Here is a 9,230-nt window from a genome sequence, read left to right on the forward strand (position 1 = left end):
GTGAATGGATGAATGATCCACTGTAGTGTAAAGCGCATTGGAGTCCTTACTCTGAGAGATGATATACAAGTGCGGGTCATTTAACATTTAACTCATTCACGGTCAGTCGTTTCCTGATCAGAAACGCCCTTTGCTGCCAGTGTTTTCACAGATTTTTTAAAAGAGTAACAGATCGTTGCACGCTAGGATGATGTCAACGCCAAAACTACCAAAACAAAGAGTAAACTCATCTCTTACATCAGGAAGAATCTGTTTGTTTTGAGCATTATCCATTCTTTCATAATCTGTTGTCGAATTGTGATCGGCAGAAGCTTTTCCAGTTCATGCCTCACTTTTTTTTACAGCAGCGGCCCAAAGTGATCTCCTAGCACATGGATTTTCTGCTTCCTGATCACGTGACGTGTGACGTACGCAGTTGAAAATCAGCTTTAGAGCTGGGATGTTTGTTCTCACGGTGCTGGGGCTCATTCCGATGCCCACATAGTAAAAAGTGGCAGTGAACGGTTGGATTTAAAATGACGACTTTTGTCGTCAATGGCAGTGAATGAGTTAATAATATAAATATATTTTATAAACATATTCCTTTATTTTGCAGGAAAACACAGCGAACACATTTCTTAGATGATTCTCATGACACAAAATACACATGTGCATAAATAAATAAAATAAAAACTAGATGGATACAAACAGGAAGACTGGTTCAGTCCCTCTGTTCATGTATGGTCCCATAACCTATTTTGTGTTATGATGGTTGCAATTGACCTGAATACTGGCGACAAATGAGTTGTGTCGAGTTGCACGATTCACAGAGGTCAGCTGGTGGTGATCTGCAGACAGACTGTATTCTGTCACATCAGCATCATCATGTCCATCAGCATCATCATGTCCATCAGCATCATCATGTCCATCAGCATCATCATGTCCATCAGCATCATCATGTCCATCAGCATCATCATGTCCATCAGCATCATCATGTCCATCAGCAGCATCATGTCCATCAGCATCATCATGTCCATCAGCATCATGTCCATCAGCATCATCATCATCATGTCCATCAGCATCATCATGTCCATCAGCAGCATCATGTCCATCAGCATCATCATGTCCATCAGCATCATCATGTCCATCAGCATCATCATGTCCATCAGCAGCATCATGTCCATCAGCATCATCATGTCCATCAGCATCATCATGTCCATCAGCATCATCATGTCCATCAGCATCATCATGTCCATCAGCAGCATCATGTCCATCAGCATCATGTCCATCAGCATCATCATGTCCATCAGCATCATCATGTCCATCAGCAGCATCATGTCCATCAGCATCATCATGTCCATCAGCATCATCATGTCCATCAGCATCATCATGTCCATCAGCATCATCATGTCCATCAGCATCATCATGTCCATCAGCAGCATCATGTCCATCAGCATCATCATGTCCATCAGCAGCATCATGTCCATCAGCATCATCATGTCCATCAGCAGCATCATGTCCATCAGCATCATGTCCATCAGCATCATGTCCATCAGCAGCATCATGTCCATCAGCATCATCATGTCCATCAGCATCATCATGTCCATCAGCATCATCATGTCCATCAGCATCATCATGTCCATCAGCATCATCATGTCCATCAGCATCATCATGTCCATCAGCATCATCATGTCCATCAGCATCATCATGTCCATCAGCAGCATCATGTCCATCAGCAGCATCATGTCCATCAGCATCATCATGTCCATCAGCATCATCATGTCCATCAGCATCATCATGTCCATCAGCATCATCATGTCCATCAGCATCATCATGTCCATCAGCATCATCATGTCCATCAGCATCATCATGTCCATCAGCATCATCATGTCCATCAGCAGCATCATGTCCATCAGCATCATCATGTCCATCAGCAGCATCATGTCCATCAGCATCATCATGTCCATCAGCAGCATCATGTCCATCAGCATCATGTCCATCAGCATCATGTCCATCAGCAGCATCATGTCCATCAGCATCATCATGTCCATCAGCATCATCATGTCCATCAGCATCATCATGTCCATCAGCATCATCATGTCCATCAGCATCATCATGTCCATCAGCAGCATCATGTCCATCAGCAGCATCATGTCCATCAGCATCATCATGTCCATCAGCATCATCATGTCCATCAGCATCATCATGTCCATCAGCATCATCATGTCCATCAGCAGCATCATGTCCATCAGCAGCATCATGTCCATCAGCATCATCATGTCCATCAGCATCATCATGTCCATCAGCATCATCATGTCCATCAGCATCATCATGTCCATCAGCATCATCATGTCCATCAGCATCATCATGTCCATCAGCATCATCATGTCCATCAGCAGCATCATGTCCATCAGCATCATGTCCATCAGCAGCATCCTGTCCATCAGCATCATCATGTCCATCAGCATCATCATGTCCATCAGCAGCATCATGTCCATCAGCATCATGTCCATCAGCAGCATCCTGTCCATCAGCATCATCATGTCCATCAGCAGCATCATGTCCATCAGCATCATGTCCATCAGCAGCATCCTGTCCATCAGCAGCATCATGTCCATCAGCATCATCATGTCCATCAGCATCATGTCCATCAGCATCATCATGTCCATCAGCATCATCATGTCCATCAGCATCATCATGTCCATCAGCATCATCATGTCCATCAGCATCATCATGTCCATCAGCATCATCATGTCCATCAGCATCATCATGTCCATCAGCATCATCATGTCCATCAGCAGCATCATGTCCATCAGCAGCATCATGTCCATCAGCATCATCATGTCCATCAGCATCATCATGTCCATCAGCATCATCATGTCCATCAGCATCATCATGTCCATCAGCATCATGTCCATCAGCATCATCATGTCCATCAGCATCATCATGTCCATCAGCATCATCATGTCCATCAGCAGCATCATGTCCATCAGCAGCATCATGTCCATCAGCATCATGTCCATCAGCAGCATCATGTCCATCAGCATCATCATGTCCATCAGCATCATCATGTCCATCAGCAGCATCATGTCCATCAGCATCATCATGTCCATCAGCATCATCATGTCCATCAGCATCATCATGTCCATCAGCATCATCATGTCCATCAGCATCATCATGTCCATCAGCATCATCATGTCCATCAGCAGCATCATGTCCATCAGCATCATCATGTCCATCAGCATCATCATGTCCATCAGCAGCATCATGTCCATCAGCATCATCATGTCCATCAGCATCATCATGTCCATCAGCAGCATCATGTCCATCAGCATCATCATGTCCATCAGCATCATCATGTCCATCAGCAGCATCATGTCCATCAGCATCATCATGTCCATCAGCATCATCATGTCCATCAGCAGCATCATGTCCATCAGCAGCATCATGTCCATCAGCATCATCATGTCCATCAGCATCATCATGTCCATCAGCAGCATCATGTCCATCAGCATCATCATGTCCATCAGCATCATCATGTCCATCAGCATCATCATGTCCATCAGCATCATCATGTCCATCAGCATCATCATGTCCATCAGCATCATCATGTCCATCAGCATCATCATGTCCATCAGCAGCATCATGTCCATCAGCATCATCATGTCCATCAGCAGCATCATGTCCATCAGCAGCATCATGTCCATCAGCATCATCATGTCCATCAGCATCATCATGTCCATCAGCATCATCATGTCCATCAGCATCATCATGTCCATCAGCAGCATCATGTCCATCAGCATCATCATGTCCATCAGCAGCATCATGTCCATCAGCATCATCATGTCCATCAGCAGCATCATGTCCATCAGCATCATCATGTCCATCAGCAGCATCATGTCCATCAGCAGCATCATGTCCATCAGCATCATCATGTCCATCAGCATCATGTCCATCAGCATCATCATGTCCATCAGCATCATGTCCATCAGCATCATCATGTCCATCAGCATCATCATGTCCATCAGCATCATCATGTCCGTCAGCATCATCATGTCCATCAGCATCATCATGTCCATCAGCATCATCATGTCCATCAGCATCATCATGTCCATCAGCAGCATCATGTCCATCAGCAGCATCATGTCCATCAGCATCATCATGTCCATCAGCATCATGTCCATCAGCATCATCATGTCCATCAGCATCATGTCCATCAGCATCATCATGTCCATCAGCATCATCATGTCCATCAGCATCATCATGTCCGTCAGCATCATCATGTCCATCAGCATCATCATGTCCATCAGCATCATCATGTCCATCAGCATCATCATGTCCATCAGCATCATCATGTCCATCAGCATCATCATGTCCATCAGCAGCATCATGTCCATCAGCATCATCATGTCCATCAGCATCATCATGTCCATCAGCATCATCATGTCCATCAGCATCATCATGTCCATCAGCAGCATCATGTCCATCAGCATCATCATGTCCATCAGCATCATCATGTCCATCAGCATCATCATGTCCATCAGCATCATCATGTCCATCAGCAGCATCACGTCCATCAGCAGCATCATGTCCATCAGCATCATCATGTCCATCAGCAGCATCATGTCCATCAGCATCATCATGTCCATCAGCATCATGTCCATCAGCATCATCATGTCCATCAGCATCATCATGTCCATCAGCAGCATCATGTCCATCAGCATCATCATGTCCATCAGCATCATGTCCATCAGCATCATCATGTCCATCAGCATCATCATGTCCATCAGCAGCATCATGTCCATCAGCATCATCATGTCCATCAGCATCATCATGTCCATCAGCATCATCATGTCCATCAGCATCATCATGTCCATCAGCAGCATCATGTCCATCAGCATCATCATGTCCATCAGCAGCATCATGTCCATCAGCATCATCATGTCCATCAGCATCATCATGTCCATCAGCATCATCATGTCCATCAGCATCATCATGTCCATCAGCATCATCATGTCCATCAGCATCATCATGTCCATCAGCATCATCATGTCCATCAGCATCATCATGTCCATCAGCATCATCATGTCCATCAGCATCATCATGTCCATCAGCATCATCATGTCCATCAGCATCATCATGTCCATCAGCATCATCATGTCCATCAGCAGCATCATGTCCATCAGCATCATCATGTCCATCAGCATCATCATGTCCATCAGCATCATCATGTCCATCAGCAGCATCATGTCCATCAGCATCATCATGTCCATCAGCAGCATCATGTCCATCAGCATCATCATGTCCATCAGCAGCATCATGTCCATCAGCAGCATCATGTCCATCAGCATCATCATGTCCATCAGCATCATGTCCATCAGCATCATCATGTCCATCAGCAGCATCATGTCCATCAGCATCATCATGTCCATCAGCATCATCATGTCCATCAGCATCATCATGTCCATCAGCATCATCATGTCCATCAGCAGCATCATGTCCATCAGCATCATCATGTCCATCAGCAGCATCATGTCCATCAGCATCATCATGTCCATCAGCATCATCATGTCCATCAGCATCATCATGTCCATCAGCATCATCATGTCCATCAGCATCATCATGTCCATCAGCATCATCATGTCCATCAGCAGCATCATGTCCATCAGCATCATCATGTCCATCAGCAGCATCATGTCCATCAGCAGCATCATGTCCATCAGCATCATCATGTCCATCAGCATCATCATGTCCATCAGCATCATCATGTCCATCAGCAGCATCATGTCCATCAGCATCATCATGTCCATCAGCATCATCATGTCCATCAGCAGCATCATGTCCATCAGCATCATCATGTCCATCAGCATCATCATGTCCATCAGCAGCATCATGTCCATCAGCATCATCATGTCCATCAGCATCATCATGTCCATCAGCATCATCATGTCCATCAGCAGCATCATGTCCATCAGCATCATGTCCATCAGCATCATCATGTCCATCAGCATCATCATGTCCATCAGCATCATCATGTCCATCAGCATCATCATGTCCATCAGCAGCATCATGTCCATCAGCAGCATCATGTCCATCAGCATCATCATGTCCATCAGCATCATCATGTCCATCAGCAGCATCATGTCCATCAGCATCATCATGTCCATCAGCAGCATCATGTCCATCAGCATCATCATGTCCATCAGCATCATGTCCATCAGCATCATCATGTCCATCAGCATCATCATGTCCATCAGCATCATCATGTCCATCAGCATCATGTCCATCAGCATCATGTCCATCAGCAGCATCATGTCCATCAGCATCATGTCCATCAGCATCATCATGTCCATCAGCATCATCATGTCCATCAGCATCATCATGTCCATCAGCAGCATCATGTCCATCAGCAGCATCATGTCCATCAGCATCATCATGTCCATCAGCATCATCATGTCCATCAGCATCATCATGTCCATCAGCATCATCATGTCCATCAGCAGCATCATGTCCATCAGCATCATCATGTCCATCAGCATCATCATGTCCATCAGCATCATCATGTCCATCAGCATCATCATGTCCATCAGCAGCATCATGTCCATCAGCAGCATCATGTCCATCAGCATCATCATGTCCATCAGCATCATCATGTCCATCAGCAGCATCATGTCCATCAGCATCATGTCCATCAGCATCATCATGTCCATCAGCATCATCATGTCCATCAGCAGCATCATGTCCATCAGCATCATCATGTCCATCAGCATCATCATGTCCATCAGCATCATCATGTCCATCAGCATCATCATGTCCATCAGCATCATCATGTCCATCAGCATCATGTCCATCAGCATCATCATGTCCATCAGCATCATGTCCATCAGCATCATCATGTCCATCAGCATCATCATGTCCATCAGCATCATCATGTCCATCAGCATCATGTCCATCAGCATCATGTCCATCAGCAGCATCATGTCCATCAGCATCATGTCCATCAGCATCATCATGTCCATCAGCATCATCATGTCCATCAGCATCATCATGTCCATCAGCATCATCATGTCCATCAGCAGCATCATGTCCATCAGCAGCATCATGTCCATCAGCATCATCATGTCCATCAGCATCATCATGTCCATCAGCATCATCATGTCCATCAGCATCATCATGTCCATCAGCAGCATCATGTCCATCAGCAGCATCATGTCCATCAGCATCATCATGTCCATCAGCATCATCATGTCCATCAGCAGCATCATGTCCATCAGCATCATCATGTCCATCAGCAGCATCATGTCCATCAGCATCATCATGTCCATCAGCATCATGTCCATCAGCATCATCATGTCCATCAGCATCATCATGTCCATCAGCATCATCATGTCCATCAGCATCATGTCCATCAGCATCATGTCCATCAGCAGCATCATGTCCATCAGCATCATGTCCATCAGCATCATCATGTCCATCAGCATCATCATGTCCATCAGCATCATCATGTCCATCAGCAGCATCATGTCCATCAGCAGCATCATGTCCATCAGCATCATCATGTCCATCAGCATCATCATGTCCATCAGCATCATCATGTCCATCAGCATCATCATGTCCATCAGCAGCATCATGTCCATCAGCATCATCATGTCCATCAGCATCATCATGTCCATCAGCATCATCATGTCCATCAGCATCATCATGTCCATCAGCAGCATCATGTCCATCAGCAGCATCATGTCCATCAGCATCATCATGTCCATCAGCATCATCATGTCCATCAGCAGCATCATGTCCATCAGCATCATGTCCATCAGCATCATCATGTCCATCAGCATCATCATGTCCATCAGCAGCATCATGTCCATCAGCATCATCATGTCCATCAGCATCATCATGTCCATCAGCATCATCATGTCCATCAGCATCATCATGTCCATCAGCATCATCATGTCCATCAGCATCATGTCCATCAGCATCATCATGTCCATCAGCATCATGTCCATCAGCATCATCATGTCCATCAGCATCATCATGTCCATCAGCATCATCATGTCCATCAGCATCATGTCCATCAGCATCATGTCCATCAGCAGCATCATGTCCATCAGCATCATGTCCATCAGCATCATCATGTCCATCAGCATCATCATGTCCATCAGCATCATCATGTCCATCAGCATCATCATGTCCATCAGCAGCATCATGTCCATCAGCAGCATCATGTCCATCAGCATCATGTCCATCAGCATCATCATGTCCATCAGCAGCATCATGTCCATCAGCATCATCATGTCCATCAGCATCATCATGTCCATCAGCAGCATCATGTCCATCAGCATCATCATGTCCATCAGCATCATCATGTCCATCAGCATCATCATGTCCATCAGCATCATCATGTCCATCAGCAGCATCATGTCCATCAGCAGCATCATGTCCATCAGCATCATCATGTCCATCAGCATCATCATGTCCATCAGCATCATCATGTCCATCAGCAGCATCATGTCCATCAGCAGCATCATGTCCATCAGCATCATCATGTCCATCAGCATCATCATGTCCATCAGCATCATCATGTCCATCAGCATCATCATGTCCATCAGCATCATCATGTCCATCAGCAGCATCATGTCCATCAGCAGCATCAGGCATGAGCTTAGCTTCCACCTGTGAAGTTACATTCGTAATAATCTATAAAACACAAGTACAAATGTCTATGTAAGAGTTATTTTCAGAATCTGAACATGTTAGTGAACATTTTATAACAGTTTTTTTATTTTTCTAGCTTAGAAATACAGACCAACCATAGCAATAGAAAAAGATCAAGCTCTGTATGTATGTTTAGAGATACAGGACCAGCTTGCCAGGCTGTTATGTTCCCCTGAATTTCTGCAGGAGCTTACTCTATCTCATGACCTGCAGCATTTTTAGCGGTGCAGCTATGACATTAGCAAAATACACAACTGAACTGTTCGGTGCCTTATTGTCAACAATGCCATTCACTGTGTCCTCTGTTTTTCTTTCACTTTTGGGCACTAACTTTTTGTCTTTATTCACCTACTTATCCTTGCTTTTGGCACCCATCTTCTGCTCACTCGTCACTTTCATTGTAAACCTCCTCACAAAAATGGGCACCACACACTACGGAATTAGAAGATACACTCCTTGCGGTGAAATCTTGCCGTCCAACTTGAACAAACCTCACCCACACTTGAAATAGAAATCGATGGACTCTTGTCCAGACA

This window comes from Nothobranchius furzeri, chromosome 3, assembly GCF_043380555.1.
Source record: "Nothobranchius furzeri strain GRZ-AD chromosome 3, NfurGRZ-RIMD1, whole genome shotgun sequence".
NCBI classification, from domain to species: domain Eukaryota; kingdom Metazoa; phylum Chordata; class Actinopteri; order Cyprinodontiformes; family Nothobranchiidae; genus Nothobranchius; species Nothobranchius furzeri.